At 44.3% G+C, this 13,268-nt stretch overlaps 1 protein-coding gene across 1 annotated transcript in view; it reads left to right on the plus strand.

Moving 5' to 3' along the window:
- The window catches only part of LOC101442557 (saoe class I histocompatibility antigen, A alpha chain-like), a 1,048,500-nt gene that overhangs the window by 432,794 nt on the left and 602,438 nt on the right, over positions 1-13,268 (plus strand). The gene's annotated exons all lie outside the window — the stretch shown is intronic.

Below are 13,268 nucleotides of genomic sequence, written 5' to 3' on the forward strand. Positions count from 1 at the left end.
ACACAGAGGAGCCCAGCTCTACAGGAGTGAGCAGGGAGGCCTGTTCCCCAGCCCTGCCTCCTTTAAACATGTCATTTCCAGGGAAAGGGTCTGTCACCACCCCCACGAAGATGATCTGCAGAACAGCAAGGGTGCTCTGATAAACACACCATCTCAATCACTCACACAAACACCCAAGCCCATCACAGGGCTGTGCTCAAAGGGTCATGTCATTAAATTTGATTATCTTGTATTGGGGGGACACATCCCACCCCCAGAAATGATTATAAATAACATTCATGTTATTAGGCTGGTCCTGGAACAGCTGTTTAATCTATGAAGTGATTAGTACTCAAGCCAGTGTCTAACACCATTTAAAGTGTAAAATTCTAAGGGGAATTATCTTAATAAAATACAATAACTCTGCAATGCAAGAGGATCAGAGAGGCCTTTTACTCATCTTTTCCACCCAACTCCCCCTTTTCCTCCAGAACTTTCAAATGCTGTGTGGAAGGGCAGCTTCCAGGGTCTGGCAGGCTCTGGAATACAGGTGTTTTCCTTCCTCGTGCTAAAGCATTAGCCCTCTGCCCTGGGAGGGGAAGAGGACACTTGCCGTGTGCTGTGTGCCCTCCATGAGTGGAGGGGCTGAGCCAGGTACCATTGAGTCAGGAGGTGCCTCTCACTGCTTGTCCAGGAGTCTGGAAGGGCCTTGGGGCTCCTGGGGAAACAGCCCCAGAGGATGAAGGGCTCACTCCAGGTCACCAGCCAGTGGCTACCAGGGGCCCCACCAGGGGCTTTTTCACTGTAATGTGTATTTCCTTTCCTCTCCACTTTCATCTCCACTTGTCCCCTCTCCCTTGGAAAACACAGCACACAAGTTAGAAAGTTGGTTGAAGGCTGCTTTCCGCCGTGTGCCATACCGCCCTCTGGAGGCGAGCAGAGGTGATGCCCGGGTCCCCCCATCTGCACTGGCCCCACTGCCCCTTCCTCTTAGGTCTAACTGAAAGCCTCCTGCCCTGGCAGCTGGGGAGAGAGGCGACACCATCTAATTCTCACCACAGACCCAAGAGCTTCCTTTCCTGTGAGTTTAGCCTCACTCACTAGGAATTTGGACCTAACTGGCTACCAGCTTGCCTGCAGAGGTGAAATGAAGACATTCATGAGTCCAGAGCCCATTTCTCCGACCTTGTCCAAGAGCTCCGCACCCTCCACGGGAAAATACTCATCTCCCAGAGATGATGGGAACGTTCTCGGGTACAGAGGAAGGGGCCGCAGCTCCCGCATTCCCTTCAGCTGCCCTCCTGCTCTCCCCCATCTCCGATTTTTCCCTCCTCCCCACCCCGGTAAGCTTTCCCTCAGGGATCCCCTCTCCTGGGGCATCCCCTCCGCTCCCCAAGGGCAGGCCCTGAGTGCTTACGCTAACCATGGTGGGGGGGGGGGCGCACCTTTCTCCCCTAGACCCCAGAAGGCTTCTCCCACATCCTCACACTGCACCCAGCACCTGTTACATTGGGGGTGCCCATAAAGAACACGTCACAGCTCTCTCTGTTTCAGCTTCCCTCACACACCTTGGTGCTGCACCTGCAAACAGACTCAGGTAAAGAGCTGGGGTGTTGGGAGCTCCACTCCAGCCCGTCAGGACCACGTCCACACTCGAGCCCCAGAGCCCAGCTGCTCGGGTTCTCTGTTCTGGCTCTTGCGAGATGAAAGAGGCCACGTTATTGGAACTTTTGGCCCCACACCATCTTCATATATCAAGTGGGAGGACTCATAGCACCTACATTATAGCAGCTGTGAGGACTAAATATGGCCAGATGCAGAGTTGAGAGCAGTACCTGGCACGTAGTAAGTGCTCAGTAAATAGTAGTTACTTGTATAGCTGTTACCATTCAAAAACACCCATCAAGCCCTTGTTTTATGCCCAGCACTGTGCCAGGACCTTTACTGAATTGAAGAAATGTACAACTTTCTAAACATAGCTTTGTTTTTAAATTGTTTGTAATTTAGGCACTGCTCCTGCAGCTTCATCTCGGTCTGATAGACCCTTTACGTCAGTCTTTTCCAATTGACGTGCAGACAGACCACCTGAGGAGCTTGTTAAAGGCAGGTTCCCACCCTGGAGGTCTGGGCTGGACCCCAAGCCTGTTTCTAACAAGCTCCAGGGACAGGAGGAAGCAGCTCTGGGCCCTGAGCGCACTTTGAGACGCCAGGTGTTGAAGCGCCACCTGGCGGTCAGGTAGAAGAGTGGTCATCCTCTGTTAGAAAGAAAGGGCAACTGAGCCGAGGGGGCTGGGCGGAGGCAGAATGGACAAGGCCAGCCCTCTGTTGTTCCGCCCCCCCTCATCCCCACCTGCCCTGGGGCCCTCACCTGTTCCAGGGCCCTCACCTGCCCCAGGACCCTCTCCTACCTAGGATCCTCACCTACTCCAGGGCCATCACCTGCTTTGGGAGTTTTCCCTACTGCCAGCGCGGGGGAGGGCCGGGCCAGCTCCCGGGGCGCGGGTAGCACTGAGCGCGGTCCCACCTGGTGGGCGCCGCCTGGCTCTAGACCAGCGACCCTCCGGGACTCGCAGACGCGGGCGACGATCTCCTTGGCCGCGACTTTCTCAGCAAAGGCTTTTCTTCCTTACCTCAGGAAGGAAGGTTCCCAGTCCCTAAAAGGCTGGGGCGCAGCGAGCCTTGGAGCCGGCCCTGGGGTCCAGGGGAGACGGTGGCCGCGCAGTCAGGGCAGCCTGTGGTTTTTATTTTATTTTATCCTCCCGCGTGCTCCGCCTTGTCTGCTCCTCCAGTGGAGAAGCAGAGGCAGGCTTGGCTGGCCTAGGGCACAGCAAAGCTGGGCGCCAGCCAGTTGTGGGGAAAAATCTAAAATAAAAACTCTTCAAATAATCGTCATGGGGAAAATCAGGTCTCGAGCTGGCACTAAGTTTACAGCAGAGGCTGCTTCCTCTCGACGTCCACTGGGGCTGCGTCACCAAGTGGGACTCGGACCTCCTCCCCTGATGGACCCAGGGCCCTTCTGATCTGATTCCTCCAGGCCACTTCTCCAGGGCCAGAGAGAGTGTGATAAAGTGAGTGACCAGACTTTTTGCATGTCACGTGTGGAGTGAAAGGCTTGTGCTAGTGGCTGTGGGGACAATTGGGGGGGGACAGCTGAAGGGGGCTCCTGTCACTGTGACCAGGTCTTCCCTGATGACAGCGGAGCAAGCACCAGAGCCCATCACCCTGTGAAATGAGGCTTTACTCAGGTCTGGCTACCTCCTAAATGTTTATTATTCCTATTATTATCTGGACACAGGATCAAGCTGCTACTAAAACCCTTGACAAAGCACCTTATGAATCACTGTCGGGGTGACGGCTCCCCCCCCCCCCCCCCGCCCTTATGGCTCTAGGTCTCTCTCCTTTCAAGGTAGAGCCTCCCACTCTCGCCCTCCCACCCAGCCCCTAAAGAGACCTGCCTCCACCTGCAGCCCAGGTCCCCCCATAGAAGCCTCTACTCGTCCTGGCTGTGGGGGTTCCGCTCCTGAAGTCCGGGGTCCAGGGTTTGAAGGCAGCCAAGCCCTCATCCCATGTGAGCTTCCTTACAAATCTACTGGGAATGGCTGTGACCTGAGCAATCACCTGAGTGACCTGCCAGGCAAGAGGGGCCCTTGCTGTAAGAAGCCAGAGGCTCTTCTTCTGTCCAGTGATGTGGGCAGAACCCCCGTGTCTGTGCCAGAGGAAGCCAAGGGGTCTGGTGGTCCAGCCAGCAGGAGGAGCAGGAGCGCTGCCTCGTGTTCGTGGTAAAGTAGCCTGTGCTCAGGGGTAAAAATCCCAGCGTTTTCAGAAGGGAGAAACCCCTCTCCACCCCACTTCCCATGTCATGCCTCATAGAACAACTACTGGTTTCAAATTTTTGTGAATCCTGCCAGTTTTGTATATAAGTATGTGGCTTTATGTTTTTTTACACAAGTAGAGTCTACAGTTTCACTCGGCACATGGTTAAATGACTTGTCTGTTCAGTTGTCCATCTGCTCTGTGGCTGCTGAAAGTGGAGTCCGCAGGTCCCCAGCCCTGTCCTTATTCCCAGATCCTCCCACTATGCTCGGACCTTCCGCACTCACATCCCCACGGGCTCTGCTACACTAGGGTGTAGACAGGCAGGGGTTTCCTGGGTGGGTGTGGAGTGGAACAAACCAACAACCACTCATGCTGCATCTGCAAGTCTCCCACACGTCCTACTCTGTCCAGTTCCCTGAGGGATGTGGCTGACATGTTCAGAGGCGCTGAGCCAAAGGGATTGCCCTGTGTGAGAAAGGACAGAGGAGAAGGCTCTGGGCCAAGACCCCCAGGCCAGTTTCACCTCACTATTGTTTACTTCTGACTTTCTCTCCCTACCTGTGAGGTTGAACATCTCTTCTGGAATTTCCTATTTATGCCCTTTGCCCATTTTCAATTTCCAGTCTTTCTTTTGTTGGCTTGAAGGAATTCATTGTATATTCTAGATATTAATCCATTTAGACTAGAAAATATCATTAACTTTATGGTACTGTTCAAGAGACAAAAGTCTCGAATTTTGGTGATTAAATTTTATCAAATTTTTACCTGATAGTTTGTGTTTTTAGGGTCTTTTTTTAAGAAGTTTTTTTAACACCCTAAGATCATAAATATATTCATGTGTGGGTGTGTATTTTTCATTAGTTTTATAATTTTACCATTCACAAAGTCTTTAACACACCTAGTGTGCAGAAGAGAACCAACTCTAGTTTTCTCTATACTGTGAGTCCATTTCCCACCTCCACATACTTAGCAGTCCATCATATTTCCACTGATGGGATACAGTGGTGTCACTTCTAGTAGACCAACTTTCCATGAGCACAGAAGTTGTTCCTGAGGGTCACAACTGTGGCAGGGGAGGATCACTGGTGTGGGTGTCAGTGGTAGGGGAATGTGAGAGGAGGGGGGAACCTGGGCCATGCCTCTACAGCATATGAACATGTTCAAGTGGTCATGGGACATTGTGTCAGTGAGTGGAGAGGCACATAATAACCAAAGAATATTGTATTCCCATCCTGGGGATTCCTGCTACCTTCTCTAATGGAGTGGCAAGAATCCCTGAGTACATGGGCAGTGCTTAGCAAAGGAAGACAGGCCATTACACCAGGCCCTTAATATTGGCACTTATACAAATGGAAATTGTTCTTGTGAAACTGAAACTAAGCATATTATTATGTATTGCCCAGGAGTTACCTACTGAAAGCCTCCTTGTTGCTCAAATATGGTCTCTCTCAAAGCCAAACTCAACATATAAATACACTACCTTCCATCCAGTGTGGAACATGACTCCCAGGGATGAGCCTCCCTGGCACTGAGGAATTATTACCAACTGCTGACTAGGGATGCATCTGGGAAAATACCTTGACCAAAAGGGGCAATATTAAATACAAATGAGTTTTTATGACTAAGAAATTTCAAAGTGAGTCAGGAGGTCACTTCAGAGGTTATGCTTATGCACGTCTGAGCAGGATCTTATTGGCTGCCACAGCAAACAGTGCCCAAAAGACTAGGGCTTCTGAGGGATCTAGAGACATCTAGACACTATAGCCAAGGCAGATACCCTTAGGAATTCAGACACTGTCAGTGGGACTTACTTTGAAATATATGTTCCCCAGTGTAACAGTTAGACTCATTTATAATTTCTCTACACATAGCTCTTCTGCCCCTTCTATTTGTACCTATAATTAACACTACATCTAAATCCTCAGTCTATTCATATGCCAGTTGAACCCTGAATCTCAGCAGAGCGCAACACCTCTTCTACAGTTCATTGGGTTCATCCAGGACAACTAACAAAAGGGTGGGTGATGATGGACAAATCCCATCCCAAAAAAACAGAGTATCTACAACTGCAAGCAAGACCAATGCATCCATCTGCCCCCATGGATCTAAGTCCCCTCTCAATCAGAAACAGAGTGGGCATTACAATTCCCAAATCCTCAAGACTGAGGAGTCAACAAGCATAAGGGACTAAAGTAGATTTATTATTTTAGCAATGGAAGAACTTGCATCATTGATATAAGGGTGGTGGTTATCAGCTGTTCTGAGAAAAGGGAGAGGGAAGAATAGGGTGACAGGGGTGCTAAGACCAGCTCAGCAATAGGTTTGCATGAAGGGAAGGTGACAGAGAACTGAAGAAATAAAAGGACAGAAAGACACAAGAGAGGAAATAATGATGGGACCAGGGGACTTATAGCTTCTGAATTTGAGAGCCTCAACCCTCTTATTATTTACTATAATAAGAGACAGGTGCAACATTTACAATAATAAGGTACAGGTCATACAAAGTTCAAATGCCTCCTCATGCAAACATTTTTTCATGCTGACCAGACAGTGTTCCATCTAGTCAAGGCCCAGTGTTCCTAAGTCCACACCTTTTGTCTGTGTTGTGGATATGTTTCAACTTCAAACCATGTTCCTTCCTGTTTTCCCACAACAATTCCCCCTTCTTGTTTTTGCAAAGCTGTGATGACACATTTGGCAATTTCTTGCTGCTTCATACTGCAGAGGGCTTGTTATGTGCATCTGAGGAGGTTGCTGTTACTATGGTGAGCATAGCTACCAACAAATTATGAGCAGTAACTGGCAATTTATCCTTTACCAACTGTTGTTTGGCTTCTTGACTCAGATGTTTAATTTACCTCCATGTAGGGGGGTGAAGCTGCTCTGGTCTTCAGAGTGGAATTCAGCCATGTAGTTTCCAGCATCAATCATTACATCTGCATGACTGGAAGTTCTGGGTTCCACAGGAGCTTTCATCATCTTTTGACATTCATGATATGGTTTTATTCAATGAGCTGGCACCCACACCGGATGTTCTTCATCTCCTGGGGAAACACAAGCATACCCTTGTCCCTAAGTTAACAGCTTCCCTGTTGACCATTCATTAGTCAGTGGATCATTCCACCAAATTAAAGGTTTTTCAGAGTGTGGATTTGAGTTTTTGAATTATTTTGGAAATGCCTTTCAGCTGCTGTCCTTTCCAGGGTGGTTCTACATTTAAGAAAATTAAGAGTGAATAGTGCTTTATGTAACTGTACCTGCAGTGTTTCCTTGTCTCTCTCTCTTTTTGTTTTTGTAACATGAGTTTAAGGGTTTGATTTGCTCACTCCATAATAGTTTGCCCTAAAATATGTGAAATATTCCAAGAATCTAGAAATCTTTTAAGGGAGACACTGTTATAAGCAGGAACATTATCTGTTTTTAGAGACTGGGGGAGTCCCATTACACCAAAACAAGCAGCAAATGCTGTCTTAGTGTTGAGCAGTTTCTCCCATCTGAGCTGTAGCCCAAATGAATCCTGAATAAGTATCTACAGAGATATGAACATAACCTAATTTTCCAAAGGAGGAGATATGAGTTACATCCATTTGCCACAGTGAGTTAGCAGTCAACATGAGGATTTACTCCAGCTTTCAGTTGTTTTGGATTATTAAGAATATGACAGGATGGACAATTTTGAACAATGTCCCTAGCTTGTGTGCATGTTAAAGGGAAATGAACTTTGAGGCAGGATGCATTTATATGGGTTAGATTGTGAAAATGAATAGCTTCTTATAAAACAGGAGTGACTAATTTATCAGCAGCATTATTCCCTTGTACTAATGGTCCAGGTAAATTTGAATGAGATTGAATGTAAATAATAAAAAATTGACTTTTTCTATTTCTGATTATCTGTTGAAGTTTTTGAAAAAGCTTATAAAGAAACTGATTTATGTTAGGTTTGATAAGAGCAGTTTCAATCAATTGAGTAATCTGGATGACATACACCAAGCCTGAAATGATGTGTATGGACTCTGATATGTCTTGCAAAGCATAAATATTGCTATTAACAGCTTTCTGAGTCAAAAATCCAGAAGTAGGACTTTTCTTAGTTTCATACCCAGTATACCCAGCTGTGCCATTTCCAGACACTTCAGTAAAGATTGTAGGGACATCAAGTATTGGTTGAAACTTAGTTATGCTAAGTAAAATACATTGAGTGTGTTTAATGAATTGTAATATATGATTTTTAGGGTAATGATTATCTATCTAATATAATCAGCAAAGGCTATTTGCCATTTTAAGTGATTTTGTAGGCAAGCCTCAACTTCCTTGTGCAAAAGTGGAAGAATGATATGAGAAGGGTTCTGCCCACGAAGGGCACGAGTGCATTCGCGGCCTTTAAGTATAATTTGGGCCATAAAATCCACATAAGGAGATAAAGCTTTAACAACATTGTTAGGTAAAAATATCCATCCTACAATATGATCTTGTTGCATAAAGATTCCCATGGGGGAGTGTAAGAAAGGCAAGATAATCAATTGCAGTGGCTGTTCCAGATTAATGGCTCAACTTGGACACTGAATTTTTTTCTCTATGAGTTTTAATTCTTGTTCTGCTTTTCTCTTTAGAACCTGGGGGCTGTTTAATTGTGGATCTCCTTATAATAAGGGAAAAAAAGATTAGACAGTTCATATGTGGAAATGCCCACTTCAGGCCTCAGCCAATCTATATCTCCTAATAATTTCTGCAAATCATTCAAAGTTTTAATAAAGTCCCTATGAATCTTCTGAGGCTTAATTATAATTTTGCCAACAATAGTCCCAAGATAAGACACAGGAGTAACCTTTTGAATTTTCTCAGGGGCAAGTTTTGATCCTGCTGCAGTTAAGCTCTTTTCTAAGGCCTGAAATGTTAAAACTATAGTCTAAGAAGAGGGAGCAGCACACAATATATCACCCATGTAATGTATAATATAACAAGAAGGAAAAGCCAATCTGACTGGATTTAAGGCTTTAGCTACAAAATTTTGACATGTGATAAGGCTACTAAACATCCCTTGAGTAGATATTTCCACTGAAACCATTTCATAGGTTCTTTTTTATTTTTAATTAAAACAATTATTTTTTTATTCATTTTTTTAATATTACATTCAGAAAAATATGAGGTCCCCACGAACCCCCCACCCCCCCACCACAGCAATATTTTCCTCGATCATCCTGACACATTCATTGCACTTGGTGAATGCATCTCTGAGCATCGCTGCACCTCATGGTCAATGGTCCACATCATAGCCCACACTCTCCAATGTTCCATCCAGTGGGCCATGAGAGGATCTACAATGTCCAATAATTGTCCCTGCAGCACTACCCAAGGCAAATCCAAGTCCCGAAAATACCTCCACATTTCATCTCTTCCTCCTGTTCCCCACACCCAGCAGCCACGATGGCCATTTTTACCACTCCAGTGCCACATTTTCTTCAATTGCCAACCACAATTGTTCATAAATAGAATATCAGTACGTCCACTCTAATCCATACTCTATTCCTCCATCCTGTGGACCCTGGATTGGTTGTGTTCATTCAACATCTATGTCAAGAGGGGGCTTAGATTCCACATGGATGCTGGATGCACTCCTCCTGCTTTCAGTTTTAGGCACTCTGGCTCCATGGTGTGGTGATTGACATTCTTCAGCTCCATGTTAGCTGAGTGGGGTAAGTCCAACAAACCAGAGAGTAGGAGCTGAAGTCTGTTGAGGGTCAGGGCCCGGCTATCACATGGTCAGTCCAGAGATTCAGATCCCCTGGATATATATTAAACCCCAGCACCAACAACAATTCTGGTTGAGTAACAGGGAAGGCTTGTGAAAAGAGATCACATCTGAGTCCAGCTCCATCACACAGAAACACCAACTCCAAAGAAGGGCCAACTGACATGGCACTGAACTCCATCTGCCATGACCAGAAAACCTGTGGTTCTCTGTAGCCCTCAGAAGAACCAATAACTGGGGTTGTATCTACTTTATCTGTCCCTGAGACTCTGCTGAAGTGTGCATAAGGGCAACCCCTCTGATAACCTCCCAGCTCATTTTAGAGATTCATTGCTATATAAACTCATTTGTCCTTTCCATTTCCCCCTTGATTTTGGTCAAAAAGCATTTTTAACTCCTGTTATTATATGTAGACAGATATTCTGCTGGTCTGAGTTGAACCTTTTATTCAAGGTCCTTTTCTAGTCACGTCATCAGCTGGTACTTGGTAGTGATCCCTTGGCACCAGGGAGGCTCATCCCAGGGAGTCATGTCCCACACTGGGGGGAAGGCAATGCATTTACATGCTGAGTTTGGCTTCAAGACTGGCCACATTTGAGCAACACAGAAGCTCTCAGGAGGGAACTCTTAGTCACACTGCTGCTCTAGGCTTTTTTCTTATTTCAGGTGCACAGGCTCACAAGCATAGTCATTAGTATTAGGGGCTCATTGTTGGGCCTTCATTCCTTTTTGGTCTTTGCCATTGCACTTGGGGGATTGTTGCTGTTCCTTTAGGGACTGTGATAGAGCTCCCCTGGCTAGGAACTCAGCACTCCCTCAGTTGTTGTTTTTAGTTGTTTCCACTATGAAAATATCCAAACGTTTTTATGTACCCTGGATATATGCCCTGTAGAACTCCCTGCCAACCATGTGTCCCCTGTCCATAACATCCCGCACCAGTATTCCTCCACTGCCATTGTTGAAGCTCTCTGTGATCCAAAACTTTCTGAAAAGTGAAGCCCAATATATTGCCAGGCTCCCTTAATAGTAAAATGGCATATAGTGATGAGTTTAAAGGTTAGATATAGAATACATATTAATTTGGAAAAATTTGACATGCTATCTTTTTCTTTTCTTTTTTCTAATTGTTCAGCTTATCTTCACAAGAGTTTTAGATCACAGTAATACATATATATAATATACAGTACTCCCAAAAATCCAACATAAAACCTTTTCCCTCCTGCAGCTATAATCTTTCAACATATTCATAACATATTTACTGAAACTGATGTACAGATATTGATACAATAGCTTTCAAACAAGGTAACATTTGTGTTTACATTGTGGTTTATATTTTAGACTATACAATTTTCTAAATTTTTAGTTATCTTATGTTTTACATTATGATTTTACATTTTAGCCTATCAGCCCCTATATATTTTTGGTATAATTTTATATGTCTTATATCCATCCTTGCGTACTCTTGTGAAAACACTTCTATTGCCCTCACAATTACATTGGTTCCATCTATTCAATAGCTATTTCCACCTCCCCTTAGGGCCCACAGTGACAGTCAATCTTCATTTCTTGAAGTGCCATGTTCAGAGATACTTGCAACAATGTTGAGGGCTTGATGTGCTCAACTGCCCTAATGCCCTGGGAGCCACCATTTCTCTTGAGAGATACAGTTCCCTCTATTTGATAGCATCAGTTCTCCCCAGGATGTGGGTATACCTTCACTCTCATTATATGGGTCTTTATCCAATGATATAACCCACACTGGCAAAATGAGAATTCACATATTCCCTAGGAGTCTGTCCTGTGTCAGATTATCCCATTTAAGTATAAACAGGTAACTTTCCTTATTATATTTTTGAAAAGGTTTTCTCAGCATTATACTCTCAACGAACACCTGAAAATCTCCTATGTATGTATGATGTCCCACCCTCCCCCCCATTTCTTGGGCAATATTACCCATCTTCCCAACCCTAGCCTCCCTCAAACCCACAAAGCCCCACCCAAAGGTAACCCAATGCCCCCATTTTATCCCTTCCTTGTACACATACTTACCTCCACCTTATCATAGATTTCACCCATGTAGATGTCAGCTTACATCCTTCCTCTACCTCCTGATTTCCTGTAAGCCTATCATCCAGTCTCTAGCTCTCTGTGACAGCTTGGTTTACTTATTTCATATCATTGAGGTCATGTAGTATTTGTCCTTCAATGCCTGGGTTGCTTCACTCAACATAATGTTCTCAAGATTCATCCATGTTATCACGTGTGTTTGTAGTGTATTTGTTCTTAAAGCTGAGTAGTATTCCATTGTATGTATATACCATATTTTATCTATCCATTCATCTGTTGATGAGCATTTGGTTTGATTCTACCTTTTGGCAATAGTGAATAATACTGCTATGAACATTGGTGTGCATGTATCTGTTTGTGTCCTTGTTTTCAGTTCTGCTGGATATATACCCAGCAGTGGAATTGCTGGGGAATATGGCAATTCTATGGTTAGTTTTTTGAGAAACTGCCAAACTGTCCTCATGAATGGTTGGATCCTTCTGCATTCCCACCAGCAGTGGGTGAGAGTCCCCATTTCTCCACATCCTCTCCAGAATTCTGTTTTTTTCATGACTGCCAATCTTATGGGAGTAAGATGGTATCTCATTGTAGTTTTGATTTGCATTTCCCAGATAGCTAGAGATTCGGAGCATTTTTTCATGTGCTTTTTAGCAATTTGTATTTCTTCTTTGGAGAAATGACTGTTTAAATCTTTTTCCAATTTTTAAAATGGGTTGTTTATCTTTTTATTTTCAAGATATAGAAGTTCTTTATATATGCGAGATATAAGTCTCCTATCTGATATATGGTTACCAAATACTTTCTCCCATTGTGTAGACTCCCTTTTTACTTTCTTGACAAACTCCTTTGAAGTTCAGAAGGCTTTAATTTTGAGGAAGCCCCATTTATCTATTTGTTCTTTTGCTGCTCGTGCTTTTGGTGTGAAGTTCATGAAGCCATTTCCTATTATAAGGTCTTGTATATGCTTCCCTACACTGCTTTCCAAAGTCTTTATGGTCTTGGTTCTTTATATTTAGGTCTTTGCTCTATCTTGAGTTGATCTCTGTATAAGGTGTGAGATGGTAATCCTCTTTCAGTCTTTTACATATGGATATCCAGTTCTCCAGGCACCATTGGTTGAATAGGCCATTCTCTCCCAGTTGAGAGGGGTTGGTGTCATTACCAAATATTATATGGTTATATTTATGAGGATCTATATCATAACTCTCAACTCGGTTCCATTGGTCTGTGTGCCTCTCCTTATGCCAATACCATGCTGTTTTCACTACTGTAGCTTTGTAGTATGTTTTGAAGTCCAGTAGTGTGATTCCGCCAATTTCGTTTTTCTCTTTCAATATGTCTTTGGCTATTCGGGGCCTCTTTCCTTTCCAAATAAATTTCATAGTTTTTTTAGTTCCTTAAAGAATGCTGTGTTGATTTTTATTGGGATTGCATTGAATGTGTAAATCAGTTTTGGTAGGATAGACATCTTAATAATATTTAGTCTTCCTATCCATGAACAGGGAATATTCTTCCATTTATTTAGGTCTTCTTTGATTTCCTTGAACAGTGTTGTGTAGTTCTCTGTGTATAAGTGTTTTACATCTTTAATTAAATTTATTCCTAGGTATCTGATTTTTTAATTGACTATTGTAAATGGTATTTGTTTCTTGATTTC

Source organism: Dasypus novemcinctus, chromosome 22 (assembly GCF_030445035.2).
Source record: "Dasypus novemcinctus isolate mDasNov1 chromosome 22, mDasNov1.1.hap2, whole genome shotgun sequence".
NCBI classification, from domain to species: domain Eukaryota; kingdom Metazoa; phylum Chordata; class Mammalia; order Cingulata; family Dasypodidae; genus Dasypus; species Dasypus novemcinctus.